Source organism: Lithobates pipiens, unplaced genomic scaffold, assembly GCF_037356315.1.
Source record: "Lithobates pipiens isolate NorthernLeopardFrog02 unplaced genomic scaffold, aLitPip1_a1.2 Scaffold_19, whole genome shotgun sequence".
In the NCBI taxonomy this organism is placed as follows: domain Eukaryota; kingdom Metazoa; phylum Chordata; class Amphibia; order Anura; family Ranidae; genus Lithobates; species Lithobates pipiens.
The window spans coordinates 487,457,314-487,473,287 of NW_027507764.1; the positions used below are offsets into that span (position 1 = coordinate 487,457,314).

The 15,974-nt window shown below is 39.5% G+C and overlaps 1 protein-coding gene across 3 annotated transcripts in view; it reads left to right on the forward strand.

Annotated features, from left to right (window-relative positions):
- LOC143997381 (carbonic anhydrase 13-like) overlaps positions 1-15,974 on the forward strand; it is a 107,598-nt gene that overhangs the window by 21,771 nt on the left and 69,853 nt on the right. Inside the window, exon 1 of one of the 3 annotated variants that reach the window (XM_077492969.1) lies at positions 10,121-10,259. The exons of the other annotated variants lie outside the window; for them this stretch is intronic. The gene's annotated coding sequence lies outside the window, so the exon portion shown is untranslated. Of the gene's footprint in view, positions 1-10,120; positions 10,260-15,974 lie in introns of those variants that run through there. 3 annotated transcript variants of the gene reach the window in all.

Here is a 15,974-nt window from a genome sequence, read left to right on the forward strand (position 1 = left end):
CAATTTTTCAGGACAAGCTTTCGGGGTATGTCCCCTTCTTTAAGGTCCAAGCAGTACTGATTCACAATTTTTTAAGCATAATGTTAAAAAAACAAATAATAATAAAAAAAACAAAAAAAACAAAACAAAACACATCTCTGAGGGAAAGGAGAGAGAGAGAGAAAAACAAACACATACAAATCAATGGTAATAAAGATAGCAGCAGAGTTAGTGAGATAAGACAGAGGGAGAGCTATAGAATGGAGGGGGGATGCTATTCACAGAGGGGGTCGTAAAACTTTTGTATAATGGGTAAGGAAACCAATATTTAAATTCAGGCCATTATATTTTGTGTCAAAAATAATTATCATTTTTAGTTCAAACGTTTTCCTTTCCTGGATAGTTCTGAAATTCCCTTTAAGAACTAAAACATTGAGGGCTTCTATAGTGTGGTCCGGTTGTCAGAAGTGATGTCCCACAGGTGTGCATAAACTGTCTTCTTTATGTTCCTTGATGGTATGTCTGTGCAAACTCATCCTCCCTTGCAACTTCTGTGTTTCACCAACATAAGATCCTTTGCTGCACCTTTTGCATTGGATGAGGTACACAACATTACTGGAGGTACAGTTGTAAGATTCCATGATATTGAAGGTCCCATTTGTGTGTGTTTGGATAGATTGATTTGGTTGCATAGTTTGTAGTGTTTTTTTATTGCAGGGTTTGCTTCCATTATTGATGACTTCATAATCAGAGTGAAGTTTCCTGCTGATTAGTTTGTGTCTGAGGTTGGGTGATTGTCTGAAAGCCAATAATGGGGGTTGTTGGAATATTCCTTTCAGAGTTTCATCCTCTGTTATAATGGGTTGTAAATCTTTGATTATCTTTTTGATCCCTTCAATTGCTGGGTTGTATGTGGTGACTAGAGGTACTCGGTTATTAGTTTTTTTCTGTTTTTTGTGCATTGGAGGAGATTTCCTCTTCGGGTTTTCAAGGCTGTGTTTATGCTGTTGTTGATGGTTTTGTCTTTGTAACCTTTGTTATGGAAGGAGTCTGCCAGTGTTCTGAGATGTTTATCTCTGTCTTCTGGGTCTGAACAAATTCGGTGGTATCTGATGGCCTGGCTGTGTATGATGGCCCGTTTAGTGTGTTGGGGGTGAAAACTGGAACTCTAAAGATAGCTGCAATGGTCAGTCGGTTTTCTGTATTTCGACATGTGAAGCTTGTGATCCCTGATGTATACTGTAGTGTCTAGGAAGTTGCATGTGTGTTCGAATAATCCATTTTTAGTTTGATAGATGGGTGGAAAGTGTTGATCAATGAGAAGAATTGGTTTAGATTTTCTTCACCTTCAGTCCATATCATGAAGATATCATCAATATAGCGATAATATCTGTATGTCTTTTGTTGTATGCTGTTCAGGAATTTTTCCTCCAGGTCAGCCATAAATAAGTTTGCATATTTTGTGATGCCATTTTGCTTCCCATAGCAGTACCCATAGTATGGAGATAGATGTCATTATTGAAAGTGAAGTAGTTGTGTATAAGAATGAATTTGATGAGCTGTGTCACATCCTCAGCAGTGCATTTGTGGTTTGGTGAGGATGATAAGAATCTGTGACATGCCACCAACCCATCCTTGTGAAGGATGTTACTGTACAGAGATTCTACATCCGTAGTGACTAGAAGTGTATTTGGTGGTAATTGTTGTATATTGTGAAGCTTGTTCAGAAAATCAGTGGTATCTTGCAGGAAACTCACAATGTTCATGACTAAAGGTTTTAACATGTTTTCTACATGGCCTGAGATATGTTCGGTAAGTCTATTCATACCTGTTATAATGGGTCTGCGAGGATTTCCTGGCTTGTGAATCTTGGGCAGCATGTAGAAGTCTCCAATTTCTGGATTATCTGGAATCGCATTGATGAGTTCTGAATGTAGGTGGCTTGGTATTGTCGCAATGAGACCTTTTAATTGCTTAGTAAAATTCTGGGTCGGTTCATAATCCAGTTTTTTGTAGTAAGTAGTATTTGCCAGCCTCCTCTGGCCCTCTTGTATATATTTGTCTGTATCCATCACAACGACTGCTCCCCCTTTATCTGTTGGTTTGATGGTTATGACCTGATTATCGCGCAGATCATGTACAGCTCTTCGCTCCAGTGGTGAAAGGTTGTATAATATTTTCTTTCTATTTTTTGCTGGGTGGATATCAGGGATGTGACTTGCAGCCTGAAGCTGTCAATATAGGTATCCAGTTTGGGGTTATGTAATTGTGGAGATGTGAAGTTGCTGTTCTTTTTCTTTTTGTCACCTCCTATTGTCCTAGGATTCCTTTCATTACTGTGAAAATATTCTTTGAGTCTTAGTCTCCTAAAGAATTCCTCCATATCTGACCATACCTGTAAATTATCCAATTTGGTGGTTGGGCAGAATGTGAGGCCTTTGGAGAAGACTGTTGTTTCTGGTGTAGAAAGTTTATGATTTGACAAATTTATGATTCCGAGTTCCTCTGTTATATTCACATTTTCTGTCAAGTCAGCATTTACACAAGGGATACCTTGGGATTCTGGATCGGGTTCCAAGTTGCTGATAGCAGGAATTATAGATGTTGTGTTTGTTTTGTGTTGTTTAGATTTTATCCCAAAGGTCTGTTCTTGGTGTAGCTTTTGGGATTTTTTTTTTGCTTTATGTTCATGGCAAGTTTTTGTATTTGTCTTTGTAAGGTTTGGATTTCATTCTTAATTTGGTTGATGCTTGTAGGGTCCAATGGTGTTGAGGTTTCAAACACCAACTGCTTTTTTTCTACAAAATTTGACCATACGGTCAATGATATTTCACTCTTCTTTTACCCATAGAACGATAATTTTGTTTGGTGTGAGGAAACCTTATCCCATTGAACCCATGTTTTTGACTATTACTGTATAAAATTTTATGTCATTTTATGTTTTAGTCAGAGATATGCAATTAGCGGACCTCCAGCTGTTGCAGAACTACAAGTCCCATGAGGCATAGCAAAACTCTGACAGCTACAAGCATGACACCCAGAGGCAGAGGCATAATGGGACTTGTAATTTTGCAACAGCTGGAGGTCCGCTAATTGCATATCCCTGGTTTATGACATTAATGTGATTATATGTTTATTTCTGGTTTTCGTAGTTCGTTTTACGAAATTACTGCACTATGGAGATTTCCTTTATCTTTTATGGTCAGTAATAAATGAAGAGGAGGAGTACAGAGCAGAGGGAGAGCTATTAATATTAACCATCTTAACACTGCCACACTCATCTTGTCCCTGGTCTGTGATCTGAGGAGAGGAGACTAGATTGGGATCTGCCGTTGAGGATTTTACACATTGAAAGCACTGTTAGATCCATATAGTCTTTAATTAAGGTGAGCTGCTAAAACACACTTCTGGTGGATTCTGGATGGTGGAAGCAAGTGTGACCTATTTGCCCTTGGATTTTTCCACATTCTTCTATCAATCATCTCACTATCTCACTTGCACACACACTTTATTGATTGGAATTGATCTTTGGCTTGTTACTCTGCTAAATGAACTGTGTTTTGTTTGATTATATTTTTGGACACAGTTTTTTATTCTTTATTATGGTATTATTATGTTGTATATTTACTAAATTGCTGTGATTTTCTCACTTATAGTAAGGCAAACCCTTATATATCCATTTATTTGCGTTATTATTAGAATATTCTTATTGATCTTTCACAGCACCGGAGATTCTGGATCACTGCCCAGTAGGGTTAGCATTTTTATTGTTATTTATGCTCTATCATATAGTCAACTGCTGTGTTCACTTACATTATATTTTTTAGCACTATTATTAAGCACTTAGGAGGTAGCGCCACCTCTACTTTTATTTATGTCATTGTTATGTGGGAACACATTTGAGTGTTGACCGTTGCCCGTTTTTTTCACATTTTTTACTTTTACTTTATTATGTTAGTGTGTTGGTTTGCACATTAGTTATTCTTTTTTATTAACTTCACGTTGTGTTATATGTGAATACAAGAAAGCCCAACGAGGTTCTGAGAAAGCGGTATTTCCTTGAAATGCATCAAACCTACTTCTACACATCTGTGACACCTCTAATAGGATGTTATAGAGATATTTATACTGGCCGATCCAAGATTTATAATGTATTTTATAATATATGAAATGATATATGGAATGATCATGTTTTTATGTATTTTTGTATACAAATAAAAATGTAACTCTTTTAAACAAATTATTATTACTTTTGGAGGTATACATAAAGTCCTATATCTGATTTACTCCTTTTTCTTGGTTGTGACTCCAATTGTGATCTTTTTACAGTATGTAATGTAGACGATTGTAAGCCTCTTCACGTTATTTCTAGTGGTCACCTTGCATACTACATATAGTTACATAGTTAGTCTGGTTGAAAAAAGACACATGTCCATCCAGTTCAACCAATAAAAGGGGAAAACTAGTATGCTAGTTCTCTTGTTATGTATCATAACCTTACCACCCCTGCGTGGGTTTCCACTTGTGTGTTCTGTTTAGCTGTTTATTATTTTTTCAAAAAGCTTCAATAAACAGATTTGTTTTAAATATATAGGCTAAGAACATTCGACCAGAGAATTAAATAATTTAAGGAAGATCTCTGCTAAGTGTATGGATAGTCCTGTGCTACTGCAGAGACTGAACTGCAATACAGAACTGATACAATTTTGAAGAGACAGAACTATGTTGTTTAACTTAGGTGAAGCTTAAATGGTTTGTAAAGCAGAGAGAGAAAGGGGGGGGGGGGGGGGAAGCTGCACAGTGCAGGGGGGCTGGGCAGATAGCAGCTAAATTGAATTTTCTTTTACCTTAATGCAAAGAATGCAATAAGGTAAAACAAGTTTTCCTTTTAACCACTTTAAGGGCTGGTTAACACCATGAATTGCACATAAACGCATCTGAATCTGTCCAACATGTTCCACACTACCACATATCCTCAGGGACCCATGAGGACGTGTGGTGTCATGAAATGCATTGGACAGAGTTAGATGTGTGATGTCACGCCACCACATTGGTTTTTGAAAGTGGCTGCGATTGATGTAAGTGTACAGCGGCTTGGTGTTTTTTGTTGGGGTTTTACATGTCTGTTGGCTTTTAAATGAAGGAATATTTTGAAGGGTCTGTACTTATGAACATTTTTAATAAATGCTACACTATGATGCCTATTTTTTTATATTGGCTGATTGTGTTTTATGAATACAAAGTGCAGAGTACTGCCCCCAGTTGAGGAGAGGAGTAAGAGGTGACCTGATCCTGTGTGAATAAGAGTGATACCTACCCAAACTATTGTGAATGCTGTTTTTGCTGCTCATTATTGTGCAGTGAGAGTGCATTTCTTCTATCTGATGAGAGGAGATTCACATTTGCTGTGGTAGAGGAAATTTGGTCAATGTACTATTTTGGATTGTCAAATGTTTTATGGACTTCTGAGGATGTAATATTCGTGATTATTTGTGATATATTTACCATGGTTTATGTTATAGTTTAGCACTGCAATTATATTTGGGTTTGCCTTATAACATTTGACAATTGATTGAAGCGTCAATCGTAGACTACCCTCTACATTACCCAGCGATACGTTTGGTATTTCACTATTTTCTATTACTAGGTTTAGTAACACTTTAAAGTTCACTACTATACTCCTGTTGTATGTGACAAGAGAGAGATGGTGGTCCCTTTTAATGTTATGCTACTCAAGGAGGTATCATTCCTAGATAAATGCTACCGTACAGAGTAAATTAGATATGGGACGTTATGCATTCTCCAAAAGTAATAATGCCTTGTTTAAAAGAATTCCATTTTTATTTGTATACAAAGACATAAAAAGATGATCATTCCATATATCATAAAAATACATTACAAATCTTGTGCATAGGATCAGCCAGTAATATCTCTAGGACATCCTATTAGAGATGTCACAGATGTGTAGAAGTCATTTCTGGCCTATTTTCATGGATGCGGCTGTGGCCGGTGGAAATGGGCTACATATGGCGTGGCCTGCCACCATTACCATTTCACTGGTCCCCTTTGTTTGGTGTATATATGACAGGGTGTGGGGAGGAACCCGCCCACCCCTGGGGCTTTGGGAACACTGATTAGCAGGCTCCTAGTCCGGGATGCATGGGCAGTTTCTGGGTTGGTGTGGGGTTCCTCAATGACCGGTATATAAGAAGGGAGCTCAGGTATCGACACTTCAGGTTCCACCATGAGACACACGCCACACATGATCTGTTCTTTGTGCATAACTGGCAAGGTAACCCATTTAATGAATTCCTTTTAGAGGCCCTATGTCTTTTCTTTTCCTTTGTTTTTTTTTTCTACAGAGAAAATTACTGTCCGTGATACTTTTTTTATTTGCACTAACATACAATTTTTCAGGACAAGCTTTCGGGGTATGTCCCCTTCTTTAAGGTCCAAGCAGTACTGATTCACAAATTTTTAAGCAGAATGTTAAAATAAAAAATAAAAACTGAAAAAACAAACAAAACACATCTCTGAGGGAAAGGAGAGAGAAAAAATAAAAGATAGAAAAACAAACACATACAAATCAATGGTAATAAAGATAGCAGCAGAGTTAGTGAGATAAGACAGAGGGAGAGCTATAGAATGGAGGGGGGATGCTATTCACAGAGGGAGTCATAAAACGTTTGTATATTGGGTAAGGAAACCAATATCTAAATTCAGGCCATTATATTTTGTGTCAAAAATAGTTATCATTCTTAGTTCAAACGTTTTCCTTTCCTGGATAGTTCTGAATTTCCCTTTAAGAACTAAAACAATGAGGTCTTCTATAGTGTGGTCCGGTTGTCAGAAGTGATGTCCCACAGGTGTGCATAAACTGTCTTCTTTCTGTTATTTGATGATATGTCTGTGCAAATTCATCCTCGCTTGCAACTTCTGTGTTTCACCAACATAAGAACCTTTGCTGCACCTTTTGCATTGGATGAGGTACACAACATTACTGGAGGTACAGTTGTAAGATCCCATGATATTGAAGGTCTCATTTGTGTGTGTGACACTTTTGGATAGATTGATCTGGTTGCATAGTTTTTAGTGTTTTTTTATTGCAGGGTTTGCTTCCATTATTTATGACTTCATAATCAGAGTGAAGTTTCCTGCTTATTAGTTTGTGTTTGAGGTTGGGTGATTGTCTGAAAGCCAATAATGGGGGTTGTTGGCATATTCCTTTCAGAGTTTCATCATCTGTTATAATGGGTTGTAAATTTTTGATTATCTTTTTGATCCCTTCAATTGCTGGGTTGTATGTGGTGACTAGAGGTACTCAGTTATTTGTTTTTTTGTAACTTTTCTTATGGCAGGAGTCTGCCAGTGTTCTGAGATGTTTATCTCTGTTTTCTGGGTCTGAACAAATTTGGTGGTATCTGATGGCCTGGCTGTGTATGATGGCCCGTTTAGTGTGTTGGGGGTGAAAACTGGAACTGTAAAAATAGCTGCATCGGTCAGTCGGTTTTCTGTATATCGACGTGTGAAGCTTGTGATCCCTGATGTATACTGTAGTGTCTAGGAAGTTGATATGTATGTTCGAATAATCCATTTTTAGCATGATAGATGGGTGGAAAGTGTTGATCAATGAGAAGAATTGGTTTAGATTTTCTTCACCTTCAGTCCATATCATGAAGATATCATCAATATAGCGATAGTATCTGTATGGCTTTTGTTGTATGCTGTTCAGGAATTTTTCCTCCAGGTCAGCCATAAATAAGTTTGCATATTTTGTGATGCCATTTTGCTTCCCATAGCAGTACCCATAGTATGGAGATAGATGTCATTATTGAAAGTGAAGTAGTTGTGTGTAAGAATGAATTCGATGAGCTGTGTCACATCCTCAGCAATGCATTTGTGGTTTGGTGAGGATGATAAGAATCTGTGACATGCCGCCAACCCATCCTTGTGAGGGATGTTACTGTACAGAGATTCTACATCCATAGTAACTAGAAGTGTATTTGGTGGTAATTGTTGTATATTGTTAAGCTTGTTCAGAAAATCAGTGGTGTCTTGCAGGAAACTCGCAGTGTTCATGACTAAAGGTTTTAACATGTTTTCTACAAGGCCTGAGATATGTTCGGTAAGTGTATTCATACCTGTTATAATGAGTCTGCGAGGATTTCCTGGCTTGTGAATCTTGGGCAGCATGTAGAAGTCTCCAATTTCTGGATTATCTGTAATTGCATTGATGGGTTCTGAATGTAGGTGGCTTGGTATTGTCGCAATGAGACCTTTTAATTGCTTAGGAAAATCCTGGGTCGGATCATAATCCAGTTTTTTGTAGTACCGTATATACTCGAGTATAAGCCGAGATTTTCAGCCTCTTTTTTGAGGCTGAAAGTGCCCCCCTCGGCTTATACTCGAGTCATCGCTGTCTGCCTGCTCGATCAGCGTGTCGAGCAGACAGACAGCGGCCATTCTATTCTAATTCAAAAGCCGCGCCTCCGGCTCCGCCTTCGCCTGTGATAGGCGGAACACTGAATTTCCCAGCAGCCTGTGTTCCGCCTATCACGGACATCCGCTCATCCTCGTACTACGGACGAGGATGAAAGGATGGCCGTGATAGGCGGAACACAGACTGCTGGGAAATTGTGTTCCGCCTATCACAGACAGGGAGGCGCGGCATTTGAACAGGAAAATGGGCGCCGACGAAGAGCGGTGATCCTGGGACGGGACCGGACGGAGGCTCGGCTCGGCTCGGGACGGGACGGGACCGGACGGAGTCTCGGGACGGGACGGGACCGGACCGGACGGAGGCTCGGCTCGGGACGGGACGGGACCGGACGGAGGCTCGGGACCGGACGGAGGCTGGGGACACAGGTAGGCTGGACACACAAGGCCTCACACACACACACACACACACACACACACACACACACACACACACACACACACACACACACACACACACACACACACGGATGGACACACACACAGGGATGGATGGATGGATGGACACACACACAGGGATGGACAGGCATATCTCACCCTCGGCTTATACACGAGTCAATAGGTTTCCCAGTTTTTTGGGGGTAAATTGGGGGCCTCGGCTTATACTCGGGTCGGCCTATACTCGAGTATATACGGTAAGTAGTATTTGCCAGCTGCCTCTGGCCCTCTTGTATATATTTGTATGTATCCATCACAACTAGTGCTCCCCCTTTATCTGCTGGTTTGATGGTTATGACCTGGTTATCGCGCAAATCATGTACAGCTCTTAGCCAGTGGTGAAAGGTTGTATAATATTTTCTTTCTATTTTTTGCTGGGTGGATATCAGGGATGTGACTTGCAGCCTGAAGCTGTCAATATAGGTATCCAGTTTGGGGTTGCGTAATTGTGGAAATGTGAAGTTACTGTTCTTTTTCTTTTTGTCACCTCCTATTGTCCTAGGATTCCTTTCATTACGGTGAAAATATTCTTTGAGCCTTAGTCTCCTAAAGAATTCCTCCATATCTGACCATACCTGTAAATTATCCAATTTGGTGATTGGGCAGAATGGAGAATGTTGTTTCTGGTGTAGAAAGTTTATGATTTGACAAATTTATGATTCCGAGTTCCTCTGTTATATTCACATTTTCTGTCAAGTCAGCATTTACACAATGGATACCTTGGGATTCTGGATCGGGTTCCAAGTTGCTGAAAGCAAGAGTTATAGAAGTTGTGTTTGTTTTGTGTTGTTTAGGTTGTATCCAAAAGGTCTGCTCTTGGTGTAGCTTTTGGAGTTTTTTTTTGCTTTCTGTTAATGGCAAGTTTTTGCAGTTGTCTTTGTAAGGTTTTGATTTCATTCTTAATTTGGTTGATGCTTGTAGGGTCAAATGGTGTTGATGTTTTAAACACCAACTGCTTTTTTTCTACAAAATTGAACCATATGGTGATATTTCACTCTTCTTTTACCCATAGAACTATACGTTTGTTTGGTGTGAGGAAACCATATCCCATTGAACCCATGTTTTTGACTATTACTGTATGAAATTATGTTTGTGTATGACATTAATGTGAATATTTTGTTTATTTCTAGTTTTTGTAGTTCATTTTTACGAAATTACTGCACTATGGAGATTGGAGGAGGAGTAGTACAGCACAGAGGGAGAGCTATTAATATTAACCATCTTAACACTGCCACACTCATCTTGTCCCTGGTCTGTGATCTGAGGAGAGGAGACTAGATTGGGATCTGCCGTTGAGGATTTTACACATTGAAAGCACTGTTAGACCCTTATAGTCTTTAATTAAGGTGAGCTGCTAGAACACACTTCTGGTAGATTCTGTATGGTGGAAGCAAGTGTGACCACAATAGTATAAGAGCTGAAGTCTATTTGCCCTTGGATTTTTCCACATTCTTCTATCAATCATCTCACTATCTCACTTGCGCACACACTTTATTGATTGGAATTGATCTTTGGCTTGTTACTCTGCTAAATGAACTGTGTTTTGTTTGATTATATTTTTGGACACAGTTTTTTATTCTTTATTATGGTATTATTATGTTGTATATTTACTAAATTGCTGTGAGTTTCTCACTTATAGTAAGGCAAACCCTTATATATCCATTTATTTGCCTTATTATTAGAATATTCTTATTGATCTTTCACAGCATCGGAGATTCGGGATCACTGCCCAGTAGGGTTAGCATTTTTATTGTTATTTATGCTCTATCAGATAGTCAATGCTGTGTTCACTTATATTATATTTTTTAGCACTATTATTAAGTACTTAGGAGGTAGCGCCACCTCTACTTTTATTTATATCATTGTTATGTGGGAACACATTTGAGTGTTGACCGCTGCCCCGTTTTTTTCAAATTATTTACTTTTACTTTTTTTTGTTAGTGTGTTGGTTTGCACATTAGTTATTCTTTTTTTATTAACTTCACGTTGTATTATATGTGAAAACAAGAAAGCCCAACAAGGTTCTGAGAAAGCGATATTTCCATGAAACGCATCAAACCTACTTCTACACATCTGTGACACCTCTAATAGGATGTTCTAGAGATACTTATACTGGAGCGATCCAAGATTTGTAATGTATTTTATAATATATGGAATGATCATGTTTTTATGTCTTTTTGTATACAAATAAAATGTAACTCTTTTAAACAAAGTATTATTACTTTTGGAGGTATACATAAAGTCCTATATCTGATTTACTCTGTCCTGTTGTATGTGAGATCCTTTGGGTATGGAGACATCCTTTTCCTTCGTTGTGACTCCAATTGTGATCTTCTTACAGTATGTAATGTAGACAATTGTTAGCCTCTTCACGTTGTTTCTAGTGGTCACCTCGCATGAAGACACATGTCCATCCAGTTCAACCAATAAAAGGGAAAACTAGTATGCTAGTTCTCTTGTTATGTATCATAACCTTACCACTCCTGTGTGGGTTTCCACTTGTGTGTTGTTCTGTTTAGTTGTTTATTATTTTTTCAAAAAGCTTCAATAAACAGATTATTTTTAAATATATAGGCTAAGAACATTCGACCAGAGAATTAAATAATTTAAGAAAGATCTCTGTCTATGGATAGTCCTGTGCTACTGCAGAGACTGAACTGCAATACAGAACTGATACAATGTTGAAGAGACAGAACTATGTTGTTTAACTTAGGTGAGCTTAAATGGTTTGTAAAGCAGAGAGAGAAAGGGGGGAAAGCTGCACAGTTCTGGATCGTGATTGGGCTCAAGTAAGTGTTGAAGGGGGGCTGGGCAGATAGCAGCTAAATTGAATTCTCTTTTACCTTAATGCAAAAAATGTACTAAGGTAAAAAACCTTTTTCCTTTTAACCACTTTAAGGGCTGGTTAACACCATGAATTGCACATAAACGCATCTGAATCCGCCCAACATGTTTCACGCTACCACACATCCTCAGGGACCCATGAGGGCGTGTGGTGTCATGAAATGCATTGGACAGAGTTAGATGTGTGATGTCACGCCACCACATTGGTTTTCGAAAGTGGCTGCGATTGATGTAAGTGTACAGCAGCTTGGTGTTTTTTGTTGGGGGTTTTACATGTCTGTTGGTTTTTAAATTAAGGAATATTTTGAAGGGTCTGTACTTGTGAACATTTTTAATAAATGCTACACTATGATGCCTATTTTTTATATTGGCTGATTGTGTTTTATGAATACAAAGTGCAGAGTACTGCCCCCAGTTGAGGAGAGGAGTAAGAGGTGACCTGATTCTGTGTGAATAAGCCCTTGTACACACGGTCGGACATTCTGATGGACAATGTCCGAATAGGACCGCGTTGTCGGATAATTCGACTGTGTGCAGGCTCCATCAGACCGTTTCCGTTGGAGTATCCGATGGACCAAGTTTTCCAACTTGGCTATAAAATTTTCCAACAACATACTCCGATCGGACATAGTCCGATCATGTGTAGCCTAGTCCTGACGGACAAGGTGCCACGCATGCTCACAATCAAATTCGGACATGGAAGCGCTCGCTCAGGTAAAACTACCGCTGGTAATCGATATAGCACATTCGTCACGCTGCAATGTTGAAAATTCTTTCATGCAGCGCATTCTCTTGTTCTTTACAATGCTGCAAGAATGAAGTTGTTTTGATGCTCATAGTCACACACACTTATCCCGAATGTATTTCTTTATTCTTTTTACTCATTTCAGCAATACAGTATTTTAAATCGTCACATCTACCCAATCTTTTTTTTTTGTGGTTGGTTTTTTTAATCAACATCTCCTTTTTTGACAGTTTGCTCATCTTTGCATTTTTTTTGGTGTGTTTTGTGTGTCAACTTACCTCAACACGATTATTATCTTTTTAATTTTGTTTTTCTTTTTTAATCTACAGGAGGTTGTTTGGTGTTGGTGCCCCTTGTTATACATTTCACTTTGTATGTTTGAAGTGTACCTGCCTTCTCACAAATAAACTGTCCTTTTTGAAGTAAAACACATACGCAAGTATTTCTTCAACCAAAACATTTTTTTATTTAGGTGTCAAACAAATAAACAGGAAGGCAACGCTGGAGAAACTGGTCAATTTGGCGAAGCCTTTGGCCCCCAGGGCAGACATGATCTAATTCAAAAATGCAAAATTGGTGGCCCGAGGAGTACATATCTCAGGGAGAGTAGTCTGGTCCAGAAGTCCTAGAGATCAGGAAGAGCAGATGCCATCTATGTCCCCAGGCTGTGGTTCTACAAGAGGCTGCATCTTCTGTCAGACCAGACTGAACCCAGGCCATCACTCTCTAGTCTTCCTTGGGCACTTCCCTCCAGGCTTCCTTCCAGGCTGTGGCTAGGCTCCTGTAGTTGTGGCAGGAGGAGGAGGGCGATGGTCGACCTCCCGGCTGCCACTTGCCACAGCCTCCCCCTGGCTGAGGTCTTCCTGTGTATGAAAATGGGACATAGTTTTAGTTTTTTGCTCATCAATCATACAATTTTGTGCTCATGACTGTTGCAAATTGAATGTTACCAAATAGAACAGACTATCATTCTGAGCCCAGTATTTTTCATTCTTGTACCAATCATTTTTGGTCACCACTGTCTATTGAGATGTAAACCACTTTGTTAAATCACAACTTACTGATCAATAATAACATCTAGTTAACTTTACTAAATGTATGACAAGAAATATGTTCAACAATGCTATATCTGTCTCAAGCTGGGCCCCTCCACATGTTGCTGCCTGGAAGGCCCAGGTTGGACATCAGAAGCCTCAGCTGGGGGTGAAGGAAGCCTTGAATGAAGACTTGAGAGTGGTGGCGTGGGTTCCCTCTGGTCTGCCATAAAATGCAGCCTCTCGTAGTACAACATCCTGGGGTAATAAATGGCATCTGGATCTCCTGATCTCAGGGAATTCTGGTGCATCTTTCGCTCCCTGAGAGATATACACCTCAGGGCACCAACTTTGCCCTTCACATAGGTCATGTCTGCCATGGGGACCATGATCTTCACCAAAGCAAGAAGTTTCTCCAGCTCTGCCTTCCTCTTTCTTAGATCATTATAAAAGTGGTTGTTCTTCTGCCACAGGCAGGGCAGCTCCCTGAGCAGATCAATGAATAGCCCCATAAAATTCAAGTTTTTGAAGGGATCCATCTTGTCTGCAAGACACAACACAAGACAAACCCTAATAATAATAATGCCATGCTAAACCCTCCTAATCTTGTCCCAACATAGGCCTATATAGAAGTAGTATAGACTAGTGATGTACCAAGTTAAAAATTGTACCTTTGTTTGCATGATCGGCGCTTCAGCCCCTCACTCTGTTCACAGATCGTACGTACGTCACACGCGTGTTGCGTTTTATATACAGTGCGCATGCGTGAAACTCCGCCCACCCCTGACATTCTTTCTAGACTATTCCCCGCCCCTTCTCTTTCGGCGCAGTGGGGAGAGCACATGGCGGAGAGAACGCAGGTGCGCAATCAGAGTTCCACTAATGAGGAGGAGGGCAAGGAAAGCTCGGAGCCTGAAATGTCCGATCCTGGAGGAGAAGATTTAAGGCCTCAAATATGTCTTTTGGAGAGATGTTGGAGCTGGTGGATATATTGAAGAGGACCGACTATGATGGGAAGTATGGACCTTACCCAAACCCAAATATCAGAAAGGCCAAGATCATGACTAAAGTTGTGAAGAGTTTTCAGAAGAATTTTGGGGTACGACGATCCAAGGATCAACTGAAAAAATGCTGGTCAGACCTGAAACTGAGGGAGCACGATCAGTACAGAAGGATCAAGCATGTTCTTCAAAAAAGTAACTAGTTGTCGTGTGTTCATATTATTATTATTGCTTGCTAATGTTGTACAGTTTAAAATGGCCACTTTCATGGTCGTGGGTTCAATCGTTCATACTAAACATCGTTCGTTAGCCCACTCCCAAAACGATGTTTTCCCAACTTACACTTCACTACATTTGTTCACACTGCAGGTAAGTATTCCAGCTTTAGAAAGTGTCCAAAATAATGTTCTCACCTTTGAACTCGGCCAAAAAACACAATTGGACGACGCTTCCAAGCAATGTTTCATATTCCTAGTTCTGCCCTCTGTGTGCTAAGTATTCCTTTTTTACATTCTCATAGGGGAGAGAAGACTCGGGAAGTCTGAGGACACCAGGAACCCCACACCTCCCAAAGAAGGCGAAATTCCAACACCAGAAGCAGAGGAGCAGGAGGAGGAAAGAGAGATTGTTGAAGTTGGACAAATTGTCACCACAACAGGTGAGTGTCGGCGACCACAGCTTACGGTAAGCTAATCACTGTATGTCGTCATATTTATAATACATGGTGTGTTTATTTTTGTTTTTTTAGGTGATGTGGAAGAAGAATCACATTTTACCAGTGAAAGTGCCCAGATCCTGATTGGGGAGATAATGGGGTGCAATCGCGATTTAGAAATTATGCAGAAAAACATCAATGATGTTTAACATAAAATGAAGAACATCATTGATGTTTTGGGGAGAGTTTCAAACTTGAACTTTGTAAGTTTGTGTGTTCTGTATGTTATGCTTTGATACATGCCTGTTTACACAAAAATGCCAAGTTACAAAAAAGTTACAGAAAATAATGTTTTCGATACACCCAATATGTTGGTTTGTTGTAAAACCCTTTTCTAAACGCACATGTGAATGTGCTTTGATTAAAAAGTGAAATTATCAAAAATGTGTGGCTTCCTTTTTCAATGCGCAAAAGCAGTATTTGGAGTAAAGTTGTTGTTTTCTGTGACAATGGGTGTTATTTACTAAAGGCAAATCCACTTTGCACTCCAAGTGCAGTTTCAGTAAATAACACACACAGTGATGTGTAAATTTTCCCAATCACGCAATTTTCCTGACCCCACATATTTCTGCCATGGTGCTGAAAATTTGCAATATTTTTGTCAGTAATGCACTACATACATTAGCAACAAAAAGAAGGTGTGTGTGTAGCAGAACCACAACATAATAAGATTATCTGAAGAAGAGACTGCCACCTCATCTCGCTCAGAACTTGGGTTTGCA